The 27,885-nt window shown below is 47.3% G+C and overlaps 1 protein-coding gene across 1 annotated transcript in view; it reads left to right on the top strand.

Moving 5' to 3' along the window:
- mipol1 (mirror-image polydactyly 1) overlaps positions 1-27,885 on the top strand; it is an 82,214-nt gene that overhangs the window by 36,511 nt on the left and 17,818 nt on the right. The window lies entirely within an intron of this gene.

Below are 27,885 nucleotides of genomic sequence, written 5' to 3'. Positions count from 1 at the left end.
GGTGACTGTGGAGCCCAGGCCATCTGGCACAGCACTTCCTTACACAAGGTGTGTTTGGGGTCATTGTCCTGTTGGAAAATAAATGATGGGATGTAAGGTTGGACAATTGGGCGAATATATCGACTGAGGCTGAGCCTTTCACCAATCGTTTTTACTAAAGAGATTTATTTATTTATTTGTCCATGAGTAAGTTTGCTGATAATGTTGGTTGAGGCTAAGAGAAGCAGTCAACGGAAAAATAATAGCACTGTTTTAACGGCACCCTCTTCCAGCTGCAAGCAAATGCACCCTCCTCAGAGTGTGCCCAAATGCAGCGATTCATTTACTCAAACTCATAACAGAAAGAAAGAAAGGCAGTAGCCTATGTTCAGAAAAATCCAAAAACATATTATTTAAATTTAAAAAACCTACAATAGTGGGAGGGAAACAAAGAGAAACTGGCTTCCTTTTTCCACTATAACCGTGTTTATCTGTCTTACACAGTCGACCCAACAACAAATGCAAAATTAAACCAAAAGTAAGTTGAAAATCAAAAAGTCTCTTCCAGCGAGCATTAAAAAAGTTAAGTGTTTTGTGCAATTTGGCGCATCTCAAATAACTTAACAGATAAATAAATAATCCAAAAAGTAGCTATGTTATGAAACAAACAAGAAAAGAAGGTAAAATATTCCCTCCAAACAAAACTTATAAATTCTAAACGCACAAATCAGTCCATGCATGATTACATTGCTCCACCCATCAAAAAGTCTGCGCCTTTGCGAATATATCGCCTGTTGTTGGCTATTGGACTGATGGTTGTCAGTTGGAAAATTTCTACATATCACCCAACCTTAATGGGATGGCATGTCGCTGCAGGATGCTGTGGTAGCCATGCTGGTTCAGTGTGCCTTCAATTTTGAATGAATCCCCACCAGTGTCACCAGCAAAGCCCCCCACACCATCACACCTCCTCCTCCATGCTTCACAGTGGGAACCATGTAGAAACCATCCATTCACCTTTTCTGTGTCGCACAAAGACACGGCGGGTGGAATCAAAGATCTCAAATTTGGACTCAGCAGACCAAAGCACAGATGGTCTAATGTCCATTTCTTGTGTTTCTTGGCCCAAACAAATCTCTTGTTGTTGCTTTTCCTTAGTCGTGGTTTCTCAGCAGCTATTTGACCATAAAGGCCTGATTCACACAGTCTGCTCTGAACAGTTGATGTAGAGATGTGTCTGCTACTGGAGCTCTGTGTGCCATCTATCTGGACTCTGATCTGAGGTGCTGTCAACTTGGGATTTCTGAGGCTGGTGACTCGGATGAATGTATCCTCAGCAGCAGAGGGGACTCTTGGTCTTCCTTTCCTGGGGCGTCCTCAGGTGAGCCAGTGTCATCGTAGCACCTGGTTTTGTGAGTGCACTTGGGGACACATTCAAAGTTTTAGCATTTCTACGGACTGACTGACCTTCAGTTCTTAAAGTAATGATGGAGTGTCGTTTCTCTTTACTTAGCTGATTGGTTCTTGCCATAATATGAATTCAAACGGTTGTCAAATAGAGCTGTCAGCTGTGTACCAACCTGACTTCTGCACAACACAACTGATGTTCCCAACCCCATTAAGAAGGAAAGGAATTCCACAAATGAACCCTGACAGGCACACCTGTGAGGTGAAACCATTTCAGGTGACTACATCATGAAGCTCACTGAGAGAAGGCCACAAGTTTGCAGTGCTGTCAACAAAGCAAAGGGCTGCTACTTTCAGGAATCTAAAATATAAAACATACTTAGAGTTATTAATCAGTTTTTCCTTTGCTGCATAATTCCATATATCTTGCTTCATATATTTGATGACTTCAGTTTGTATCTACAATGTAGAAAGCGTGTCCAAACTTTTAACTGGTAGTGTAATAACAGGAACTTAGAAGAGAGAGACCTAGTGTTTAACATTGGGTCCGAGGTATAATTGGCTGTTTTTGACTACTGTTGATTTTACCTTTATATCTCACCTTTAAAAACTATTTATCTTTCCTTGCTTGGTATGATTATTTTCAGCACAATCTCACATGTCTGAATTTACAGTTATTTTTTTCATTTTGGCATACTGTATTAGCACAATTGATGTAAAATCAGACAAAAAAACATAAAATCCTAGTAGGAAAACGTTATATACAAGGACACACTAACTTCACTCTAACTTCACTCTAACTAACTTCACTAACTACACTCCCTTGGGGGCGATCGTGGCTCAAGAGTTGGCAGTTCGTCTTGTAATCGGAAGGTTGCCGGTTCAAGCCCTGGCTCCGACAGTCTCGGTCGTTGTGTCCTTGGGCAAGACAAGCGCTACATAAATGCAATCCATTATTATTATTATTATTATTATTATTATTATTATTATTATTATTATTATTAACTACACTCTAACTACACAGTAACTACACACCAACTACACACACCAACTACACAGTAACTACACAGTAACTACACACCAACTACACAGTAACTACACAGTAACTACACACCAACTACACAGTAACTACACTAGCTACACTCTAACTACACAGTAACTACACAGTAACTACACACCAACTACACAGTAACTACTCTAACTACACAGTAACTACACAGTAACTACACACCAACTACACAGTAACTACACACCAACTACACAGTAACTACACACCAACTACACAGTAACTACACTAGCTACACTCCAACTACACAGTAACTACACTCTAACTACACAGTAACTACACACCAACTACACAGTAACTACACACCAACTATACAGTAACTACACTAGCTACACTCGAACTACACAGTAACTACACACCAACTACACAATAACTACACAGTAACTACACTCTAACTACACAGTAACTACACACCAACTACACACCAACACACCAACTACACAGTAACTACACAGTAACTACACAGAGGGATAGAGAGAAAAGACACTGAAAATCTGCTTCACCATCTACTGAGAGGAAAAAAACAAGCAAAAAGAAAACAGCACAGTAGGGAAACTACAGCAACAACCAACATAAACATAGGTAACAGTAAATAATGAATACTAAATTGTGCTGAGCAGCACACAAGACGAACAACGCATGATATGTTTAGAGGCAGAAGCCAACCAAGGTGATGAAGCTGATCAAAGGAGCTCGGCTCTAATGTGGTGGCAGAGGCTGTATCAAGACTAATGTGATCTATCAGACTGTCTCTATATTGGTTAGAATTAAGATTATTTTTATTTTTCCAGTTTATGAAGACCATTTTCTTGGCAATGCATAGGGCGGTGACAACCATGTGGGCTCTGTAGTGACCTCATCCAAGTTCCCAACAAGCACACTAGAGGGGAGGCTGGAATGTTACATTTTAGACACTTTGATAAGTCTTCACATATCTCGCGCCAAAACCTCTGAAGTGGTGGACAGAACCAAAGAGCGTGGATGTAATTGTCCGGTGAATTGCCTTGACAGTGTGAGCAGTTGTTGGAGGACGTAAAGCCCATCTTGAACATGACCTGAATAGTGCATTGTATGTAGTATTTTGTATTGTAGACTGGGATTTCTAATCAACTGAAAGGTTTTTAAACATACCTGAGACCAGAAGTTTTGGTCTAAGTTGACTGATAAATCTGCTTCCCATTTTGCAATACGTAGGGATATTGGTTGATCTATTTTAGAGTGTTCTGTATATTTTAGACAATAATTTCGGAGTTTTGAGAGTAAGAAATTGTACCAGACTTGGTGGTATTTGTAATTCAATTTATCTGGGTTTAAATTTCTTTTTTACTATGGATTTAATTTGTTGGTATTCTAAAAATCTTTTCTTGTTGATCCCATATTGTATAACTAGTCTGTCAAACGGAATAAAGTCTGTTTCTTCTAATATATGTTCCAAGTATTTGATTCCTTTACCACTCCAGTCTGGGAAGTTGATCATATTATTGTTTTGTAATATGTCTGGATTGTTCCAGATAGGTGTACGTTTGCATGGGATTAATGAAGACTCTGTTATTTTTAGAAACTCTCACCATGCTGTCAGAGAAGAGCTGATGTTGACCCTTTTGAAGCATTCATGTCGTTTGATGTTTGAGCTGATAAATGGTAGATCTGAAATCTGTAGATTATTGCAAAGTGCCTGTTCTACATCTAGCCAAGGTTAGTCTAAGAAGGTGTGTTTTAGCCATCCTGAGATTAACTGAAGCCTGTTGGCTAAGAAGTAGTGCTGAAAGTTAGGCAGATCTAGTCCTCCTTTATCCTTGGTCCTTTAATCTGATACGCAGGGTTTATCTTTCCAAAGGAATTTAGACATATACAAATCCAGAGTTCTGAACCAGTCTGGTGATGGTTTACTCTGGATCATTGAAACTAAATAATTGATTTTCGGCAAGACCATCATTTTTAGTGAAGCAACCCTTCCCATGAGTGATTTCCATCTAGACAGATCGTCTTCTACTTTCTTTAAAAGTGGGATGTGGTTTAATTTAATTAAATCTGCAAGCTTAGGAGAAACATTAATACCTAAATATTTAATATTTCCAGATTGCAGTGGGGTAGATGAAGAATTATGGAAGGAGCAGTTAATTGGAAGATCTGTTGATTTTGACCAGTTAACTGAATAATCTGAAACTCTTGAAAAATAGTTTATTAATGTAATTACTCCAGAGAGCTTGGTTTGTGAGTTTTGGAGAAAAAGTAACACATCATCCGCATAGAGACTGATTTTATGTTCTATAGTCTTGCATTTTATGCCCTTAATTACTATAATTAATTGTCTAATTGCTGCTGCTAGTATTTTGATAAAAATTGCAAACAGTGAAGGGGAGAGTGGGCATCCCTGCCTGGTGCCCCTCAGGAGGCAGAAGCTGGAGGATGTTTGGTCATTTGTTCTGACACAAGCTGTTGGGGAATTGTATAATATTTTTAACCAGTTTATGAAAGAGTTTCCAAAACCAAATTTGTGTAAAGTTGCAATAAAAATTTCCAGTTAACTCTGTCAAACACTTTTTCTGCATCCAGAGACAATATTGTGGTTTCAATGTTTTTACTGTATGAGTAGTCTATTAAATTAAGTAATCTGCGTGTATTTGTTGATGAGTGCTTACCTTTTATGAAACCAGTTTGGTCAGGATGAGGGGGGTTATTTTCTCTAATGTCTTTGAGAGAGCTTTGCAGATTATTATAGTTCGATTATATGTGTGGACTGCCATTTGCGCGTTCCTGCTGTATTGAGCCTATCCATTTCTTCATTTAGTCCAAGGTTGAGGTCGCCCCCAAGAATAAGTGTGCAGTCAAGGTGTTCAGAGAGTGTACTAAAAAAAACAGTGGAAGAATGAGGGGTCATCAACATTTGGACCATATACACTTACAATACATAGCTTTTTGTTAAGTATAGATAATTTAATGATTAGGAATCTACCCTCTGGATCTATAACTGTGTTGAGTACTGTGAAATTATTATTTTTATGTATTAAAATTGCTACTCCCCTTTGTCTAGAGTTATAGGCGGAAACTCAGGTCTTTTAAATTAATTTATAGCGCTGACAGGTCTGTGTGTCTCTTGTAATTAAACAACGTCTGCCTGTAGTTTTTTAAGCTGGTTAAATATCTTTAACCTCTTATCTGGAGCCAGCTCCATACACATTGTATGTGACAAACCTTAGTGTGCCCATAGTTGTATGTGTATAGCTAATGTTGCACGCTGCGTGTGTTGAAAATGGAAATACATCACTCATTTGTAAATAGAAAGAAGAAAAATGTGTGGCGAGATGCTCCATAAGTCTTACTGTGTGTGCATATTAAAAAATCTGAGCAAGCATGTACTTGAGTTTCTGTCCTATATGTCTGTGTGCGCTGTGAGGCTGTTGTGAATGTGCTGCCGTTGTGCGCGTGCGCATGCGTGATCGTGCCGTGTGAGTCTGTAGAAATAGAGGGTGTTGTTTGTGGCTGCGTAGGGAAACAGGTGGTCAATGCAGTGAAAGAAAGGAGAAGGAAACCAAGGAAAAAGGTGAGCGGGAGGGATGAAAGAGAAAACTGAACAAAACAAAAAAAATGAAACATTATAATTAACAGAAACCTTCTCGTTTGGCTCTTGACGAAGGCGGTCGCACTTTTCTCGCTCACCCTCTCCCTTATCTTTCCTGCTTGGCTTCTCATGTCCTTGTCTAGTCTCGTCTACTTATACTTTTTACCCTAGAGGACTTTCACGGCCTGTTCTCTAAAACCTGAAAGAGGAATATGGATTTGATCAGCTGGTCCCTGAATGCAATTCACACCCTCTTCTTAACGAGAAGCCTAGGCTCAGGAGAGCCCAAGTGTCCTGGAGGGACGTTCCCTGCCGGATACACGATGGATGGGTGGAGGAACTGGAGGGTTGCGTGCCTGGCGAGACTGTCGATTGAGGACATTGAAGACATCTACCTTTTCGGAACCATGATAACAGGCTTCTTGCTGGTTGGAGCTGGCTTGGCCCTGTCTTATCGAAGATTAAAGAAAGCTGAAACGGCTGTTCAAACCCCACAAGGCTGCCCGCTGTGATGGAAACGATGAGACGAGGCGTGACTTCTCAAAATGGGCTCATTGAATGCAGCACGGATAAGATCTTGGAGAAGCTCGAGGCTGTCGTGAGTACTCAGACTATGCTCTTTGAGTGCAAATTTGATAACATCTCGGAGAAACTCACGGCTCTCCAACGGGAGATTGAGAGACAAGTGACAGGCATTTAGATCGACTGCAAAATTGACATTCAGTTGCTCGCACTAAAGGCAACCACCATCATTTCATGTGGCTACCTTATCGGCGCCAGCTGTGGTCTCAAGGCTGAACAACAACATTCTTCCCTGATAACAGACTGTTTAGACTCTTCGTCCCCATCCTACGCACCCCCATGCTGGACTCCAAGCGCCTTCAAACACTTATCTCCAAGGCCGAGGTCAGACGGCAGGCCTAGGCCCAGCGCTGGATTGATAGCTGATTGGCAAGATGGCTGTGTCTACATCGGCTCACTTCTCACCCACTTACCCACCCCCGTTGCTTGTCATGTGCTTCATGGTGTTGTGATGTGAAGATGTATGTGCTCTCTGTGCAGAGGAGGTTTTTTTGTTTTCTGTTCTCATGCTGACCTCCCACAAGGAGCCCAGTATGAGCAGAGGTCTCTTTTTTTCCCTCCTCCATTTGCCCATTGTATTGTACATTTCAATGTTCTTACAATTACTACCTGTCTCCGACCTGTCTTCCCACGTGATGTCTGTGCTATGTATGTGTCACGGTCTGCATGGCAGACCGTGGGGGTGTGGTGAAAATAGGACCCAAAACGCAGGACTCTTCACTGCAACAGTGTGTTTATTTACAGTGCAGGAAAATAACAATAAATCCCCGTGTGCTCCCTTGACTCCCGTGTTGTGTCTTCTTCCAAAATCTGTGTCTTTGTGCCCTCTGCTCCCGTGTTCTCGCAATGGCCGTGCTCGCTGCCCTCCTGTTTCCACGCTCCTCCTGGGGGAAAGAATACCAGAGGCAGCCGTCAAGAAACACGCTCTTGCAGGTATGCACACACTGATTAACCCTAAGTCAAGACACTGATGTGGAGTCTTACGCAACAATCCAGCATCGAGAAACGCTCAGCTAAACTATTAAATAGCTCCCCGGCAAGGTCTGATCAACTTCAGGTGTGTGTGCGCGCTTCTCCTCCTCAGGTGTGGCCAGGCTCCTGGCAGACACACCCACCAGGGCTGAAGAACAGGTGCTCTGCCACACCCACACACACCCACCTATACACAAACATAAGGAAACAGAGGACAGCAGCACTAAAAATACACATGCCCATACTTATTCAAAGACCCTGGGTCCTTCAGACTCAGGTCCGTGACGGTATGTATGGTCGGGGGGGTCCATTTCACTGCAGGTGCAAGCTTGCATGTGACAAATAAAGGTTTTGATTGATTGATTGATTGAGTAACGCATTAACGGAAAATGACGGTGTTTTATCTGCTATAACATCACATTGAATTAGCAAATTGATATTAATAAGTTAAAAAGAAGTCAATATAACCACAGGCTCACGGTAGAGCTGTCCGTCTACGTATAGCCGGTCCATGGTGATGACAGCACGGGAGCCCTTTTGAATGAAGCTGTGTCGGACTGGGAACAAGACCTTGGGTCATTCCAGGATCTCTTTGGGGAACTGGTCGTTTACGCTGAAGTCTGTTCCTTTCAGCTCCCTACCGTGACTCTTCACCTGCTCCTTCTGTTTGAAGTGGCCGAATTTGGCCACAATAGGACGTGGTCTCCTGGCCCCGGTCCTCTTAGCCCTGATACGATCCACTCTTTCGAAAGTGATGTTCTTCATCGTGTCCTCCGGCAGCTTCAGGTGGACTTGACGGAGTCCCATAGTGTGGCGTTTTCAGCAGCAAGTGTTTCCACCTGCTGCTGGAACTCCAGGGATTCTCCCAGGGATTTAAATTCCCAGTGTAAAACCTCCACCAGGGGCAACCTCGCATCAAAGCTGGGCAATCACGCATCAATAAAGTGTTTGCCAACAGGCGATGTTGTGCTGGGGGAGTCTGCCTGGCGACATCTTTTCAATGACGGCGTCTCAATTTTGGCAGGGGAGGATGCGTTGTTCTAACTTTATTGCAGTCTGTTTGATTTGATAACAGCATTTGGGGGGGGGGGGTTAAGAAAGAGCATTTAATACTTATTATCATTAGAAGACTGCATTTCCCAGAATCCCTTAAAATAGAGTGTCACGAGCCAGGCTGTACGGTCATAAAAAACAAAAAAAACAAAAAAACAGACATGGTTAGGAATGTATTCCAAGCTGCTTTATTCTTTTAAACAAATAAAACAGAAAAGAAACCCTACTGTCAAAAACAAACAGTGGTGTGTGTAATCAGTACCATCAGTAGTGTGTAAAGGAATGGATGAGTGGAAGATGATGCATGTAATAGTGTCAAAAGCAAAAACCAAACCTAACACAGCCAAAGTCCAACCTGGTGTCTCAGAGCCAATCAAAACTATGCCCTAAAGGCTTTTTATATAGAGTTCTGGCACACTGGCCCAGTTGTTGCCAGTGTCGCTGATTGTAAACGGGAACTCCACTTCACCAACGCCTGCAAACAAGACACACACTGCCAAAAGGAAGGCAGGGTGCAGTGGGTCGTCACATGGTACTCATGTTTAGCTAGGAAAAGAAAAGTGTTGCGGGAAGCCGTTATATATCTTTCTCTGATGTTAGTCAGTTTTTATGTGTTGTACACCCCTTTTTTGAAGTCTCATATAAAGACTATTGTTTCTATGACTGATGTCCGGTCCATTTTCTTTGCAAAGTGGATTTGCCACAACATGCGCTCTTAGGCCTTCTTCATTACTATATCCTCAAAGCACCGGTCGATGTAATCTTGGAGAGCATCTAAACTCTCCCTGCTGTCACCTCCAGGGTGTTGGAAATCACAAATCTCTTTTGTCCCAAAAAGTCTCCCTCCAAACAACCAAATGCCACGTGTTGCCATATGATTTTTTGATTGGTCAGCATGGTACATTTTTCCACCAATAGGAAAGTGGTGGGTGGTTTTTTGGTCACCAGCAGAGAGGGCTTGCTAGCACCGTTTTTTCCCGCAGTAAACGTGACGACAGGATTCAGGAAAAAACACTGCGTATGTTTTTGATCATGACTCTGGTTTTATGCGACCTTGGACGTGTCGGCACGTCGACCCCAGAGAGTTAATAATCCACATTTCATCTGCACAGTTGAGGATGTTTTATTGCTCTGTGTTTGTGAGGTTTCAGGCTGTGATGGTGGATGAGGCAGCTGTGGGACTGACATGAGTGAACTGAGTTTAATCAGAAATGTTCTTGTAACAGAGACAGACACATGGAGCAGGTTTGAAGCTTTTCCAGAAAAAAACATTTATTTATCATTTTAGTTTGAACAGAATTTAAATCATGTTTGAAAAGAAATTTAAGGACATGAAGAAAGTTTGTCTTCAGGGACGATGTTGGTTTGTTTGAACTCCTCTAACCTCTGCTGCTTCTCCAACGCCCTCCACCTCTGTTCCCACTGATGCTCCTGCTCCTGCTTCTCCAACGCCCTCCACCTCTCTTCCTACTGACGCTCCTGCTCCTGCTTCTCCAACGCCCTCCACCTCTGTTCCTACTGACGCTCCTGCTCCTGCTTCTCCAACGCCCTCCACCTCTGTTCCTACTGACGCTCCTGCTCCTGCTTCTCCAACGCCCTCCACCTCTGTTCCTCCTGACGCTCCTGCTCCTGCTTCTCCAACGCCATCCACCTCTCTTCCTACTGATGCTCCTGCTCCTGCTTCTCCAACGCCCTCCACCTCTCTTCCTACTGACGCTCCTGCTCCTGCTTCTCCAACGCCCTCCACCTCTGTTCCTACTGACGCTCCTGCTCCTGCTTCTCCAACGCCCTCCACCTCTGTTCCTACTGACGCTCCTGCTCCTGCTTCTCCAACGCCCTCCACCTCTCTTCCTACTGACGCTCCTGCTTCTCCAGCGCCCTCCACCTCTCTTCCTACTGACGCTCCTGCTCCTGCTTCTCCAACGCCCTCCACCTCTCTTCCTACTGACGCTCCTGCTTCTCCAACGCCCTCCACCTCTCTTCCTCCTGACACTCCTGCTCCTGCTTCTCCAACGCCATCCACCTCTCTTCCTACTGACGCTCCTGCTCCTGCTTCTCCAACGCCCTCCACCTCTCTTCCTACTGACGCTCCTGCTTCTCCAACGCCCTGTACCTCTCTTCCTACTGACGCTCCTGCTCCTGCTTCTCCAACGCCCTCCACCTCTCTTCCTACTGACGCTCCTGCTTCTCCAACGCCCTCCACCTCTCTTCCTACTGACGCTCCTGCTCCTGCTTCTCCAACGCCCTCCACCTCTGTTCCTCCTGACGCTCCTGCTCCTGCTCCTGCTTCTCCAACGCCCTCCACCTCTGTTCCTCCTGACGCTCCTGCTCCTGCTTCTCCAACGCCCTCCACCTCTGTTCCTCCTGACGCTCCTGCTCCTGCTTCTCCAACGCCCTCCACCTCTCTTCCTACTGACGCTCCTCTTCTGCTTCTCCAACGCCCTCCACCTCTCTTCCTGCTGATGCTCCTGCTCCTGCTTCTCCAACGCCCTCCACCTCTGTTCCTCCTGACGCTCCTGCTCCTGCTTCTCCAACGCCCTCCACCTCTGTTCCTCCTGACGCTCCTGCTCCTGCTTCTCCAACGCCCTCCACCTCTCTTCCTACTGACGCTCCTGCTTCTCCAACGCCCTCCACCTCTCTTCCTACTGACGCTCCTGCTTCTCCAACGCCCTCCACCTCTGTTCCTACTGACGCTCCTGCTTCTCAAACGCCCTCCACCTCTCTTCCTACTGACGCTCCTGCTTCTCCAACGCCCTCCACCTCTCTTCCTACTGACGCTCCTGCTCCTGCTTCTCCAACGCCCTCCACCTCTCTTCCTACTGACGCTCCTGCTCCTGCTTCTCCAACGCCCTCCACCTCTGTTCCTCCTGACGCTCCTGCTCCTGCTTCTCCAACGCCCTCCACCTTTCTTCCTACTGACGCTCCTGCTCCTGCTTCTCCAACGCCCTCCACCTCTCTTCCTACTGACGCTCCTGCTTCTCCAACGCCCTCCACCTCTCTTCCTACTGACGCTCCTGCTCCTGCTTCTCCAACGCCCTCCACCTCTCTTCCTACTGACGCTCCTGCTCCTGCTTCTCCAACGCCCTCCACCTCTCTTCCTACTGACGCTCCTGCTCCTGCTTCTCCAACGCCCTCCACCTCTCTTCCTACTGACGCTCCTGCTCCTGCTTCTCCAACGCCCTCCACCTCTGTTCCTCCTGACGCTCCTGCTCCTGCTTCTCCAACGCCCTCCACCTTTCTTCCTACTGACGCTCCTGCTCCTGCTTCTCCAACGCCCTCCACCTCTCTTCCTACTGACGCTCCTGCTCCTGCTTCTCCAACGCCCTCCACCTCTGTTCCTACTGACGCTCCTGCTCCTGCTTCTCCAACGCCCTCCACCTCTGTTCCTACTGACGCTCCTGCTCCTGCTTCTCCAACGCCCTCCACCTCTGTTCCTCCTGACGCTCCTGCTCCTGCTTCTCCAACGCCATCCACCTCTCTTCCTACTGATGCTCCTGCTCCTGCTTCTCCAACGCCCTCCACCTCTCTTCCTACTGACGCTCCTGCTCCTGCTTCTCCAACGCCCTCCACCTCTGTTCCTACTGACGCTCCTGCTCCTGCTTCTCCAACGCCCTCCACCTCTGTTCCTACTGACGCTCCTGCTCCTGCTTCTCCAACGCCCTCCACCTCTCTTCCTACTGACGCTCCTGCTTCTCCAACGCCCTCCACCTCTGTTCCTACTGACGCTCCTGCTTCTCAAACGCCCTCCACCTCTCTTCCTACTGACGCTCCTGCTTCTCCAACGCCCTCCACCTCTCTTCCTACTGACGCTCCTGCTCCTGCTTCTCCAACGCCCTCCACCTCTCTTCCTACTGACGCTCCTGCTCCTGCTTCTCCAACGCCCTCCACCTCTGTTCCTCCTGACGCTCCTGCTCCTGCTTCTCCAACGCCCTCCACCTTTCTTCCTACTGACGCTCCTGCTCCTGCTTCTCCAACGCCCTCCACCTCTCTTCCTACTGACGCTCCTGCTTCTCCAACGCCCTCCACCTCTCTTCCTACTGACGCTCCTGCTCCTGCTTCTCCAACGCCCTCCACCTCTCTTCCTACTGACGCTCCTGCTCCTGCTTCTCCAACGCCCTCCACCTCTCTTCCTACTGACGCTCCTGCTCCTGCTTCTCCAACGCCCTCCACCTCTCTTCCTACTGACGCTCCTGCTCCTGCTTCTCCAACGCCCTCCACCTCTGTTCCTCCTGACGCTCCTGCTCCTGCTTCTCCAACGCCCTCCACCTTTCTTCCTACTGACGCTCCTGCTCCTGCTTCTCCAACGCCCTCCACCTCTCTTCCTACTGACGCTCCTGCTCCTGCTTCTCCAACGCCCTCCACCTCTGTTCCTACTGACGCTCCTGCTCCTGCTTCTCCAACGCCCTCCACCTCTGTTCCTACTGACGCTCCTGCTCCTGCTTCTCCAACGCCCTCCACCTCTGTTCCTCCTGACGCTCCTGCTCCTGCTTCTCCAACGCCATCCACCTCTCTTCCTACTGATGCTCCTGCTCCTGCTTCTCCAACGCCCTCCACCTCTCTTCCTACTGACGCTCCTGCTCCTGCTTCTCCAACGCCCTCCACCTCTGTTCCTACTGACGCTCCTGCTCCTGCTTCTCCAACGCCCTCCACCTCTGTTCCTACTGACGCTCCTGCTCCTGCTTCTCCAACGCCCTCCACCTCTCTTCCTACTGACGCTCCTGCTTCTCCAGCGCCCTCCACCTCTCTTCCTACTGACGCTCCTGCTCCTGCTTCTCCAACGCCCTCCACCTCTCTTCCTACTGACGCTCCTGCTTCTCCAACGCCCTCCACCTCTCTTCCTCCTGACACTCCTGCTCCTGCTTCTCCAACGCCATCCACCTCTCTTCCTACTGACGCTCCTGCTCCTGCTTCTCCAACGCCCTCCACCTCTCTTCCTACTGACGCTCCTGCTTCTCCAACGCCCTGTACCTCTCTTCCTACTGACGCTCCTGCTCCTGCTTCTCCAACGCCCTCCACCTCTCTTCCTACTGACGCTCCTGCTTCTCCAACGCCCTCCACCTCTCTTCCTACTGACGCTCCTGCTCCTGCTTCTCCAACGCCCTCCACCTCTGTTCCTCCTGACGCTCCTGCTCCTGCTCCTGCTTCTCCAACGCCCTCCACCTCTGTTCCTCCTGACGCTCCTGCTCCTGCTTCTCCAACGCCCTCCACCTCTGTTCCTCCTGACGCTCCTGCTCCTGCTTCTCCAACGCCCTCCACCTCTCTTCCTACTGACGCTCCTCTTCTGCTTCTCCAACGCCCTCCACCTCTCTTCCTGCTGATGCTCCTGCTCCTGCTTCTCCAACGCCCTCCACCTCTGTTCCTCCTGACGCTCCTGCTCCTGCTTCTCCAACGCCCTCCACCTCTGTTCCTCCTGACGCTCCTGCTCCTGCTTCTCCAACGCCCTCCACCTCTCTTCCTACTGACGCTCCTGCTTCTCCAACGCCCTCCACCTCTCTTCCTACTGACGCTCCTGCTTCTCCAACGCCCTCCACCTCTGTTCCTACTGACGCTCCTGCTTCTCAAACGCCCTCCACCTCTCTTCCTACTGACGCTCCTGCTTCTCCAACGCCCTCCACCTCTCTTCCTACTGACGCTCCTGCTCCTGCTTCTCCAACGCCCTCCACCTCTCTTCCTACTGACGCTCCTGCTCCTGCTTCTCCAACGCCCTCCACCTCTGTTCCTCCTGACGCTCCTGCTCCTGCTTCTCCAACGCCCTCCACCTTTCTTCCTACTGACGCTCCTGCTCCTGCTTCTCCAACGCCCTCCACCTCTCTTCCTACTGACGCTCCTGCTTCTCCAACGCCCTCCACCTCTCTTCCTACTGACGCTCCTGCTCCTGCTTCTCCAACGCCCTCCACCTCTCTTCCTACTGACGCTCCTGCTCCTGCTTCTCCAACGCCCTCCACCTCTCTTCCTACTGACGCTCCTGCTCCTGCTTCTCCAACGCCCTCCACCTCTCTTCCTACTGACGCTCCTGCTCCTGCTTCTCCAACGCCCTCCACCTCTGTTCCTCCTGACGCTCCTGCTCCTGCTTCTCCAACGCCCTCCACCTTTCTTCCTACTGACGCTCCTGCTCCTGCTTCTCCAACGCCCTCCACCTCTCTTCCTACTGACGCTCCTGCTTCTCCAACGCCCTCCACCTCTCTTCCTACTGACGCTCCTGCTCCTGCTTCTCCAACGCCCTCCACCTCTCTTCCTACTGACGCTCCTGCTCCTGCTTCTCCAACCCCCTCCACCTCTCTTCCTACTGACGCTCCTGCTCCTGCTTCTCCAACGCCCTCCACCTCTCTTCCTACTGACGCTCCTGCTCCTGCTTCTGCTTCTCCAACGCCCTCCACCTCTCTTCCTCCTGACGCTCCTGCTCCTGCTTCTCCAACGCCATCCACCTCTGTTCCTCCTGACGCTCCTGCTCCTGCTTCTCCAACGCCATCCACCTCTCTTCCTACTGACGCTCCTGCTCCTGCATCTCCAATGCCCTCCACCTCTCTTCCTCCTGACGCTCCTGCTCCTGCTTCTCCAACGCCATCCACCTCTCTTCCTACTGACGCTCCTGCTCCTGCTTCTCCAACGCCCTCCACCTCTCTTCCTGCTGACGCTCCTGCTCCTGCTTCTCCAACGCCCTCCACCTCTGTTCCTCCTGACGCTCCTGCTCCTGCTTCTCCAACGCCCTCCACCTCTGTTCCTCCTGACGCTCCTGCTCCTGCTTCTCCAACGCCCTCCACCTCTCTTCCTCCTGACGCTCCTGCTCCTGCTTCTCCAACGCCCTCCACCTCTCTTCCTCCTGACGCTCCTGCTCCTGCTTCTGCTTCTCCAACGCCCTCCACCTCTGTTCCTCCTGACGCTCCTGCTCCTGCTTCTCCAACGCCCTCCACCTCTGTTCCTCCTGACGCTCCTGCTCCTGCTTCTCCAACGCCCTCCACCTCTCTTCCTCCTGACGCTCCTGCTCCTGCTTCTCCAACGCCCTCCACCTCTCTTCCTCCTGACGCTCCTGCTCCTGCTTCTGCTTCTCCAACGCCCTCCACCTCTCTTCCTCCTGACGCTCCTGCTCCTGCTTCTCCAACGCCCTCCACCTCTCTTCCTACTGACGCTCCTGCTTCTCCAACGCCCTCCACCTCTGTTCCTCCTGACACTCCTGCTCCTGCTTCTCCAACGCCCTCCACCTCTCTTCCTACTGACGCTCCTGCTCCTGCTTCTCCAACGCCCTCCACCTCTCTTCCTACTGACGCTCCTGCTTCTCCAACGCCCTACACCTCTGTTCCTCCTGACGCTCCTGCTCCTGCTTCTCCAACGCCCTCCACCTCTCTTCCTACTGACGCTCCTGCTCCTGCTTCTCCAACGCCCTCCACCTCTCTTCCTACTGACGCTCCTGCTCCTGCTTCTCCAACGCCCTCCACCTCTCTTCCTCCTGACGCTCCTGCTCCTGCTTCTCCAACGCCCTCCACCTCTGTTCCTCCTGACGCTCCTGCTCCTGCTTCTCCAACGCCCTCCACGTCTGTTCCTCCTGACGCTCCTGCTCCTGCTTCTCCAACGCCCTCCACCTCTGTTCCTCCTGACGCTCCTGCTCCTGCTTCTCCAACGCCCTCCACCTCTGTTCCTCCTGACGCTCCTGCTCCTGCTTCTCCAACGCCCTCCACCTCTCTTCCTACTGACGCTCCTGCTCCTGCTTCTCCAATGCCATCCACCTCTGTTTCTCCTGACGCTCCTGCTCCTGCTTCTCCAACGCCCTCCACCTCTCTTCCTCCTGACGCTCCTGCTCCTGCTTCTCCAACGCCCTCCACCTCTCTTCCTACTGACGCTCCTGCTCCTGCTTCTCCAACGCCCTCCACCTCTGTTCCTCCTGACGCTCCTGCTCCTGCTTCTCCAACGCCCTCCACCTCTCTTCCTCCTGACGCTCCTGCTCCTGCTTCTCCAACGCCCTCCACCTCTCTTCCTCCTGACGCTCCTGCTCCTGCTTCTCCAACGCCCTCCACCTCTCTTCCTACTGACGCTCCTGCTCCTGCTTCTCCAACGCCCTCCACCTCTCTTCCTACTGACGCTCCTGCTTCTCCAACGCCCTCCACCTCTGTTCCTCCTGACACTCCTGCTCCTGCTTCTCCAACGCCCTCCACCTCTCTTCCTACTGACGCTCCTGCTCCTGCTTCTCCAACGCCCTCCACCTCTCTTCCTACTGACGCTCCTGCTCCTGCTTCTCCAACGCCCTCCACCTCTCTTCCTACTGACGCTCCTGCTCCTGCTTCTCCAACGCCCTCCACCTCTCTTCCTCCTGACGCTCCTGCTCCTGCTTCTCCAATGCCATCCACCTCTCTTCCTACTGACGCTCCTGCTCCTGCTTCTCCAACGCCCTCCACCTCTCTTCCTCCTGACGCTCCTGCTCCTGCTTCTCCAACGCCCTCCACCTCTCTTCCTCCTGACGCTCCTGCTCCTGCTTCTCCAACGCCCTCCACCTCTCTTCCTCCTGACGCTCCTGCTCCTGCTTCTCCAATGCCATCCACCTCTCTTCCTACTGACGCTCCTGCTCCTGCTTCTCCAACGCCCTCCACCTCTCTTCCTCCTGACGCTCCTGCTCCTGCTTCTCCAACGCCCTCCACCTCTCTTCCTCCTGACGCTCCTGCTCCTGCTTCTCCAACGCCCTCCACCTCTCTTCCTCCTGACGCTCCTGCTCCTGCTTCTCCAACGCCCTCCACCTCTCTTCCTACTGACGCTCCTGCTCCTGCTTCTCCAACGCCCTCCACCTCTCTTCCTACTGACGCTCCTGCTTCTCCAACGCCCTCCACCTCTGTTCCTCCTGACACTCCTGCTCCTGCTTCTCCAACGCCCTCCACCTCTCTTCCTACTGACGCTCCTGCTCCTGCTTCTCCAACGCCCTCCACCTCTCTTCCTACTGACGCTCCTGCTCCTGCTTCTCCAACGCCCTCCACCTCTCTTCCTACTGACGCTCCTGCTCCTGCTTCTCCAACGCCCTCCACCTCTCTTCCTCCTGACGCTCCTGCTCCTGCTTCTCCAACGCCCTCCACCTCTCTTCCTACTGACGCTCCTGCTCCTGCTTCTCCAACGCCCTCCACCTCTCTTCCTACTGACGCTCCTTCTCCTGCTTCTCCAACGCCCTCCACCTCTGTTCCTCCTGACGCTCCTGCTCCTGCTTCTCCAACGCCATCCACCTCTCTTCCTACTGACGCTCCTGCTCCTGCTTCTCCAACGCCCTCCACCTCTGTTCCTCCTGACGCTCCTGCTCCTGCTTCTCCAACGCCCTCCACCTCTGTTCCTCCTGACGCTCCTGCTCCTGCTCCTGCTTCTCCAACGCCCTCCACGTCTGTTCCTCCTGACGCTCCTGCTCCTGCTTCTCCAACGCCCTCCACCTCTCTTCCTCCTGACGCTCCTGCTTCTCCAACGCCCTCCACCTCTCTTCCTACTGACGCTCCTGCTCCTGCTCCTGCTTCTCCAATGCCCTCCACGTCTGTTCCTCCTGACGCTCCTGCTCCTGCTTCTCCAACGCCCTCCACCTCTGTTCCTCCTGACGCTCCTGCTCCTGCTTCTCCAACGCCCTCCACCTCTGTTCCTCCTGACGCTCCTGCTCCTGCTTCTCCAACGCCCTCCACCTCTGTTCCTCCTGACGCTCCTGCTCCTGCTTCTCCAACGCCCTCCACCTCTGTTCCTCCTGACGCTCCTGCTCCTGCTTCTCCAACGCCCTCCACCTCTGTTCCTCCTGACGCTCCTGCTCCTGCTTCTCCAACGCCCTCCACCTCTGCTTCCACTAACGCTGGTCTCATTCCCCCCCCACTCTCTACCACTGCTTCTTTCCAGTTCAGGTTCATTGTTTCCATTGCTGCTACTGCCTCTGTTTCCACTAACACTGGTCTCACTTTCACCCCTCTCTCTACCACTGCTTCCTTCCAGTTCAGGTTCAGCGTTGTTATCAATACAAAACTCTGAAAATCTGTTATCTGCAGAGCTGCCGTGACACTCTAATTTAGAATTGCTCGGTCCATCACAGCAATATATGTACTGGAGACCACCCATCGAAAATTTAAGCTCAGTCAGTGAGTTTATCAAAACATTTCTGGTTACAGTGGAATCATCATTAGCTTGGTTGTATACTTTTGTAAACACAAAGGCCTTATCACTTCAACTAGCAACCTGATTTTCAATCATTTTAAGGATGTTGAATGTATCGTTACTGTCTGTACAGTTGCTACATGGGGAGAGGTAAGAGTAGATGAGGAGGAAGTCGTTCTCTCCCTGTTTCTTTAGTTTGCCCAAGCTTTTCAGAACTGGGAAGTCTGCATGTTCAGGTCCTGTGGGAACAGCTAAAACCACCCTGCTGCCAACATATACCTCACCCCCTTTAACTAAGTCTTTCATGCGCTCATCAAAGCGGTCTTTATGAAGGACATTACTGATTAGGGTGTTTGGGTCCTGCTGATCTGGGATGGTTGCAGCCAGACAGAATTGACCTGTTAGTCTGTACCTGTTATGGAAAAAGAAACAAAGATCTCAGGTCATTTCACACTGCATCTGTGTGTTCCAATCTAATTTTGTCCTTTGTTGTGTCAGTAAGCAAAAATCTGGAAGGAATGTATTTCAGTAGGAAGTATATTTGTGTTGTGCTGACGTAGGTGAAGCACCGCTAAAACTAAGAAAGCAGAGCTTAAAAGGAAGAGGCAACTGAAACCACATGTCACGGTTTGTGGGGCAAGCCGTGTGTTGTTTGTGAATAAGGACCCAAAATGCAGGCACTGGCTGTGATGCGAGTGAGCTTTTATTACAGGAGGTGAAAAACAACAAAAGCGAGGATGGCGAGGACAGAATTAAAACATAACCTAAACTGGGAAAAACTAGTAACAAACCTGAAATCATAAAATGCAGAGAGACGGCACGGAGAATGTAGAGCAGCGACACAACACAGACAAACCGACAATGAACACAGGCAAGCGCACAGTATAAATACACACACAAGGTAACGAGGAAATGGCACACAGGAGGAAGACACAGTTCAATCTAACTAGACATGGGAGACAGACCTTCAAAGTAAAACAGGAAATTCACAAGCACAGAACAGAGCACTGGGGGGGAGGACACAGGACGAAAACCTAAGAACTGGAAACCCTGAAAGTGAAACCTACATACTAATACAGACAACCATGAAGAAATCAAACACTCACATCAGATAATAATAATAATAACCATAATGATAAACACAAAACGCTGGGTCACCGACCCCGCACCCCAGCACCGTGACACTATGAGCTTTTTACTAAACCTCGCCCAGCAGGTTTTGATGAAAGTAACATTTTTAATTAATACATTCAAATGACTGCATTTCAAAATAAGAACAATGTGTGAAGACTGTAGCATGTATGGCTTCAGCGTCTGTTTCTCATGTGCTCCGCCACCCTCCAACCTGCACATGTGGACGTTTTTCATTCATCTACATGAATCAGTACATATAAGAGTGGACTGTTAAACCGCAGTGTGCAGAAACGCCAATCATAGGTCAGAGGTCGTAACTATTTCATAATCTGCTCTGAGACTGTGATGTGTAGAAGTGCTCGATTTAGTCACAGACAGATTTTCACCTGCAGTTTTTATTTATCGAACAAAAACATGAAGATGAACGTGGAAGCACAAAAAGTAGAATAATAGCAAAAGTTTAGTGTATTAAAAAACACAATAATAAAAATGTACAAACACACATGTGACTCCAGACTGCGACAGCTCTAAGATTAGAAATGAGCGACAGTTTCCTTTGGAAAGATGATTTTAATATAAAATACTTAAATCACTCAAAGTTTTGTTTTCTTCTGTTTTTTATAATATTAGTTTTCATTGTTCTTTGTTACTAATAATCACTGATATCAGTGTGAGCCCCTGAAAAAGCCTCATCAGCTGATATCCAGCTTATTTAATGTTGTGCCCCAGAAGAAATCTGTCATCTGAGGTCAGTGATTTTATGCACAGTCCCTCACAAATAAGCAATAAAAAGACAAAACAGGAAGATTACTGATGAATGACATAATAAAGTTCACTTACTCTGTCCTTATGGCTTTTATAATACGAGTTAACCAGTTCACATCCACAGCCTGAATGGTTCCAGCTGACAGTAGCACAGCCAGCATGAAGCAGGGCAGCACCTTCATCTGCATCATTTCAAACAACACGTTTATGATGAGTTTTAATGCAGTAAATAGTTAACCATAACAGTAAACTGTTAAGTCAAAACTCTTTTAAAAATCTCAAACGTTCTCACCTTCACTGCTTTGTTTGTCCTGAAACTGCAACAGAAGAAAGAAACCAGTGAAATGCAGGAAACTGAACTGGGACTAAACTGTGAACCAAGTGCTTCACGTACCTGCTCAGGTGGAAGGTCTGTGATCTTCAGTTAGCTGTAAGGAGTGGTTCCATCTGCGGTCGTTCAGGAGGTTTTTATATGAGCAGAGGGGCACAGCAGCCTAAAAATGAGGAAGACAGAAACGAGAAGAAGAGCACAGATCTTATCAGAGCATCATCACACCCTCACCGTCTCTGACAGACTCCACCTGTGGTCACAGTCAGCAAATATGATGAACTCTGTGAGTGCGACAGCTTTTTACAAGCTTCAGCCACAATCAGACGTTAACACTTCAGATGTAATGCTCAGAAGCCCGTTATAGATTGAATGGCCTCACTATTATGTTCTGCTGGGTGCTAATGGCACTAAGGGCTGAGTTAGCTTTAGCATCCAGAGCTATATACACTGATCACAACAGCTGGAATTTAATTTGTGTACAGGCTGTGATCATGTGACCTGTACTTCTGTGCTGATGTTCACGGCTCTTTGTGGAGACTTACACGATAAAAGCACATGCTACATGATCTGTCATGGCTGCTTTACCTATGGATTGATACCCAAGAGCATCCTTAGCTTACATTCAGAGTGTGCTCTGCCCTAACATTGTCCCTGATTGCTTAGCGTGGAGGTTAAGCAGTCAGCAGAGATATTTGTGACACAAGTTAAACAGTAGTTGTGTAACACTTTTGTGTAACTGACCACTAAAAGTTCTTTAACAATCATGTGGACATACAGTGGCTTGCGGCTTGTCACATTACAGCCACAAACATGAATCAATGTTATTGGAATTCCACGTGAAAGACCAATACAAAGTGGTGTACACGTGAGAAGTGGAACGAAAATCAGACATGATTCCAAACATTTTTTACAAATAAATAACTGCAAAGTGGGGTGTGCGTAATTATTCAGCCCCCTTTGGTCTGAGTGCAGTCAGTTGCCCATAGACATTGCCTGATAAGTGCTAATGACTAAATAGAGTGCACCTGTGTGTAACCTAATGTCAGTACAAATACAGCTGCTCTGTGGCGGCCTCAGAGGTTGTCTAAGAGAATACTGAGAGCAACAACACCATGAAGTCCAAAGAACACACCAGACAGGTCAGGGATAAAGTTATTGAGAAATTTAAAGCAGGCTTAGGCTACAAAAAGATTTCCCAAGCCTTGAACATCCCACAGAGCACTGTTCAAGTGATCATTCAGAAATGGAAGGAGTATGGCACAACTGTAAACCTACCAAGACAAGGCCATCCACCTAAACTCACAGGCCGAACAAGGAGAGCGCTGATCAGAAATGCAGCCAAGAGGCCCATGGTGACTCTGGACGAGCTGCAGAAATCTACAGCTCAGGTGGGGGAATCTGTCCATAGGACAACTATTAGTCGTGCACTGCACAAAGTTGGCCTTTATGGAAGAGTGGCAAGAAGAAAGCCATTGTTAACAGAAAACCATAAGAAGTCCCGTTTGCAGTTTGCCACAAGCCATGTGGGGGACACAGCAAACATGTGGAAGAAGGTGCTCTGGTCAGATGAGACCAAAATGCAAAACGCTATGTGTGGCAGAAAACTAACACTGCACATCCCTCTGAACACACCATCCCCACTGTCAAATATGGTGTTGGCAGCATCATGCTCTGGGGGTGCTTCTCTTCAGCAGGGACAGGGAAGCTGGTCAGAGTTGATGGGAAGATGGATGGAGCCAAATACAGGGCAATCTTGGAAGAAAACCTCTTGGAGTCTGCAAAAGACTTGAGACTGGGGCGGAGGTTCACCTTCCAGCAGGACAACGACCCTAAACATAAAGCTGGGCAACAATGGAATGGTTTAAAACAAAACATATCCATGTGTTAGAATGGCCCAGTCAAAGTCCAGATCTAAATCCAATCCAGAATCTGTGGCAAGATCTGAAAACTGCTGTTCACAAACGCTGTCCATCTAATCTGACTGAGCTGGAGCTGTTTTGCAAAGAAGAATGGGCAAGGATTTCAGTCTGTAGATGTGCAAAGCTGGTAGAGACATACCCTAAAAGACTGGCAGCTGTAACTGCAGCAAAAGGTGGTTCTACAAAGTATTGACTCAGGGGGCTGAATAATTACGCACACCCCACTTTGCAGTTATTTATTTGTAGAAAATGTTTGGAATCATGTATGATTTTCGTTCCACTTCTCACGTGTACACCACTTTGTATTGGTCTTTCACGTGGAATTCCAATAAAATTGATTCATGTTTGTGGCTGTAATGTGACAAAATGTGGAAAAGTTCAAGGGGGCCGAATACTTTTGCAAGCCACTGTATAACAGCGTTTCCCAAAATCCAAAAAGGGTTACCCTCTGGGGTCGACGGACGCTCCGACACGTCCAAATCACATGACCAGTTTTAGACGACCTAGGAACGAGATGCAGCCACCCTCCGTTTAACTTGTGTTGAAAGTGTGGATTTCAAACTATGTAATGTGCATTGGAACTTTTTTCCTTTTTGTATTGGTGACATTGTTTTATTAGTGCTGCTTTTTGGTGACTGGTTGTCTGTTTCACACCTTTGTCACACTGTTAGGCTACGTCCACACGAGCCTGGATAGATTTGAAAACGGCGTTTTCGTCCACACTCGTTTTCAAACGAAAACGCACGAGTGTGGACGTAGCCTCACGCTCCATCCCTGCTGTTTTAGGTATTCTGGGGAACTTCAGCTCGTTTTCACCTTATAAATTAAATTTGGGGAAAAGTGAGTGTTTTCCCGTTAATACAGCAGCATGTCAACTTCAACAGTCCGATCTACCCTTTCGTCTCAGTCCATCGGGGTTTAAATACTTAGGGATTAACGTGACTCGTTCTCTATCTGGCCTTAAATCAGCTAATTTGACTCCCCTTATATCAAGGATTACACCTGATATTCAAAGATGGGGTAATCGCCCCCTTTCTTTAATCGGTAAGATTAATGTTGTTAAAATGAACATCTTACCAAAATGTTTATTTTCACTCCAGTCAATTCCCTTATTTTTGCCGAAACATTGTTTTGTTTCACTGGACAAGATTATTGGTTCTTTCATTTGGGGAGGGAAGCCGCCCAGGGTTTCTAAAACTTTACTGCAGAGATGCAGATGCAGTGGAGGACTTGCATTACCTCATTTTCTAGCCTACTACTGGGCCGCTCACATCCATAAACTTTGCTACTGGCTGAAATCTTCTGGTTCCTCGTGGTGTAAGTTGAAGCTATCATCATGTAAGGGCTCTTCTACACCAGCTTTGCTCTTCACCTGTAAAACCCTCTCTGTACACTGATAATCAGGTGGATATTAACACACTCAAGATCTGGTTTCAGTTTAGACGACACTTTAATTTTGTAATGCCGTCTTCCTCGGGTCCTCTAAGCGACAACCATTTGTTTCCCCTTCAGTCTTGGACTCGACATTCTCAGTGTGGTGTGACAAGAGTATAAAACAGGTCAAACATTTATATGTGGATGGTGTTTTCGATATTTTTGCCAGTTTGTCTTCTCGTCATGATCTCCCTATTACCCATTTGTTTCGCTATTTTCAAATTCGAACTTTTGTTGCCAAGTGTTTCCCAAATTTCCCGTCTTTACCTCCAGAACAGCAGTGGGAAACTACGCTATCATTTATTCCTCATCACAGAGGAACCATTTCAAAACTCTATGATACTATCCCGTCTCTTAGTAACTACTCAAATGTTAAGCTTAAGTGTCCATGTGAAGGAGAACTAGGAATTCAAATCCATGAGGAGTCTTGGGAACAGGCTAGAGCGAGGGTACGATCTTCCACCTCCTGCGCTCGTCTTGGACTTATTCAATTTAAGGTCTTACACAGGGCTCATTTCTCTAAGTCGAGACTTCCTTAATTGTATCTGGAAGTGGAAAACAAATGTGATAAATGCCACGGCTCTCCTCGTCACCTTAGCCACAGGTTTGTTCTGTCCTGAGCTGGAAGCTTTCTGGACTGGGTATGTTCCTGTTATATCAGCTGTTCTTGGAGTAACTCTTCATCCTGTCCTCTGATTGCTATGTTCAGGATTCCTGATGGCTCACTTACACTTGACTCTACACAAACGGATATCATAGCTCTTTGTTTCAGACTGTGTGTTTGTTTAGTTGTTTCTTTCATATAGAAGCATATTTACTTAGAAAAATGAAGAAAGGTTAATTGTAGTTCAGTAAGTGCAAGTTCTGTGTTGTTTTCTTTTTTTAATAAAAAAAATTGCAAAAAGAGCTTCCTCACTGTTCAGCTGAGATAAGGTTCACACTTCTGCACAATGACAAAGTTAAACACTCGTTGTGTAACACAAGTTTGGCAAACAACAAACGTTTTTTCCAACTATTGACCTAAAAAGTTCTGCAATGTTTGACGCTGAAATGACTTATTTTGGACTCATTTGGACTCCCTTGTCTCATCCTTTAATAATCAGTGTAATTTTAGTTTAGTGGCACCTCTGAAAAAAAGTACTTTCCTATGTTTGAAATCTCGTCCTTGGATAAATGAAAACATTCGTAATTGCAGGAGATACTGTCGCAAGTTAGAACGTTTGTAGAAGACTTACAAGCTTGAGGTTTATAGGTTACACCTTAAAGAATCTATCCTCTTACTAAATGACATGTGGAAAAATGCCAGAACAGAGTATTTTTCACACCTCATAGCTTCAAAAAAGAAAGACCCTAAATTCTTGTTTAAAACAATCAAGAGTATTGTTTCTCCTGATGCTCCTCGTGCACCAGTTCACTCAACGTCTGACTGCAATGAGTTTATGAACTATTTCACAAATAAGGTCACTGCCATCAGGTCAAATATCTCTCCATCATCTTCTCAGTATCAAACTTAAAATTTGCTCAGCTCTGATACTTGATCCTCTTTTACTCCTCTTACATTACAAGACATCAGAGTCCTGCTTTGTCATATAAAACAGACTTCAAGCCCCCTTGATGTGCTTCCATCTTCACTTTTCACTAGTGTGTTTGATTTGATTGGCCCCTGTATTGTGGAAATGATAAATATTTCTATTCATACTGGTTCAGTTTCCAGCTTCTTTAAACAAGCTGTTGCTGAGCCAATATTAAAGAAACCTCAGCTGGATCCATCTCTTCCTAACAGTTATAGGCCAATATCCAAAATGCCTTTTATATCGAAGATTTTAGAAAAAGTAGTAGTAGAACAACTTAACTATTTCCTGGATAAAAATGCTGTTATGGACATTTTCCAGTCTGGTTTTCGTAAATTGCATTCCACTGAAACGGCCTTGCTTAGAGTATCTAGTGATATCTTGATGGCAGCAGACTCTGGAGACACAGTGCTGGTCCTGTTAGATCTCAGCTCTGCTTCTGTAGATCACAGTTTCATGATAAACAGACTCAACAACTTGTTTGGGATTACTGGTGTTGTTTTAAAATGGTTTATATCATGTTTGTGTGAGAGATCTTTTACTGTTTGCATGAATCATGTGACGTCAGAATCAACAGTTCTGCCGTGTGGGGTACCTCAGGGATGTGTCCTGGGTCCAATTCTATTTCTACTTTATGTATTCCCGCTAGGCCAAATTATTAAGTGCTATAAAAATATCTCCTATCATCTCTATGCTGATGACATTCAACTATACTGTTCCTTCAGGATTTCTGAGTTTTATAAATTGTCTAATTTAATTCATTGCCTGACAGAAATCAACCAATGGTTGAATGACAATTTTCTCCAAGTAAACTCTGATTAAACAGAAACTCTAATTTTTGCTCCAGACCACATGGTCTCAGAAATCAGGCAGCATATCAGCTTCTTAGACCCTTCTGTAAAATCGAGCCTCAGAAACCTCGGTGTCATGTTTGACAGCTCGATGTTGCTCGAGCAGCTGGTCCGAAACTGTTTTTATCATTTACTGAATATTTCTAAACTCAGACTAATGGTATCAAAGCCTGAACTTGAGATGATTATTCATGCTTTTATTTCCTCTCGTTTAGACTGCTGTAACGGTCTGTTTACTTGTTTTAACAAATCAGCCTTAAATCATCTTCAGACTGTGCAGAATGCTGCAGCACGACTCTTAACAGGCACCAAGAGAAGATCTCATATTACTCCAGTTTTGGCCTCCCTTCGCTGGTTGCCTGTAAGTTTTAGGTTTCATTTTAAAATTTTAGTTCTAACCTTTAGGGCCCTACATGGTCAAGCTCCCCAAAATTTATCTGACCTGCTGAAACCACATTCATCTTCTCGAGCTTTAAGGTCATTAGATCAGAGACTGCTGGTGGTAGCGCGCACTCGTTTTAAAACTCGTGGTGATCGGGCCTTTCAGACTGTGGCACCACGGCTGTGGAATTCTCTCCCACTGTCTCTACGCTGCTCCAACTACACTCCAACTACACTCTAACTGCACACCAACTACACACCAACTACACTCCAACTACACACCAACTACACTCCAACTACACTCCAACTACACTCTAACTACACACCAACTACACTCCAACTACACTCCAACTACACACCAACTACACTCTAACTACACACCAACTACACACCAACTACACACCAACTACACTCTAACTACACTCTAACTACACACCAACTACACACCAACTACACTCCAACTACACACCAACTACACTCCAACTACACTCCAACTACACTCCAACTACACACCAACTACACTCCAACTACACACCAACTACACTCCAACTACACTCCAACTACACTCCAACTACACACCAACTACACTCCAACTACACACCAACTACACTCCAACTACACTCCAACTACACACCAACTACACACCAACTACACTCTAACTATTGATTGATTGATTAGTAGTTTATTTCAACATGTGAACAATATACGGGTACATTTAGAAAAGAAAATAAGAGAGAGAGAAAAAAATACTATACAAAATACATACAAAAAAAACAACATTCTGAT

This window comes from Pelmatolapia mariae, linkage group LG16_19 (genome assembly GCF_036321145.2).
Source record: "Pelmatolapia mariae isolate MD_Pm_ZW linkage group LG16_19, Pm_UMD_F_2, whole genome shotgun sequence".
NCBI lineage: Eukaryota > Metazoa > Chordata > Actinopteri > Cichliformes > Cichlidae > Pelmatolapia > Pelmatolapia mariae.
This window is presented reverse-complemented; position numbering and strand designations above follow the sequence as displayed.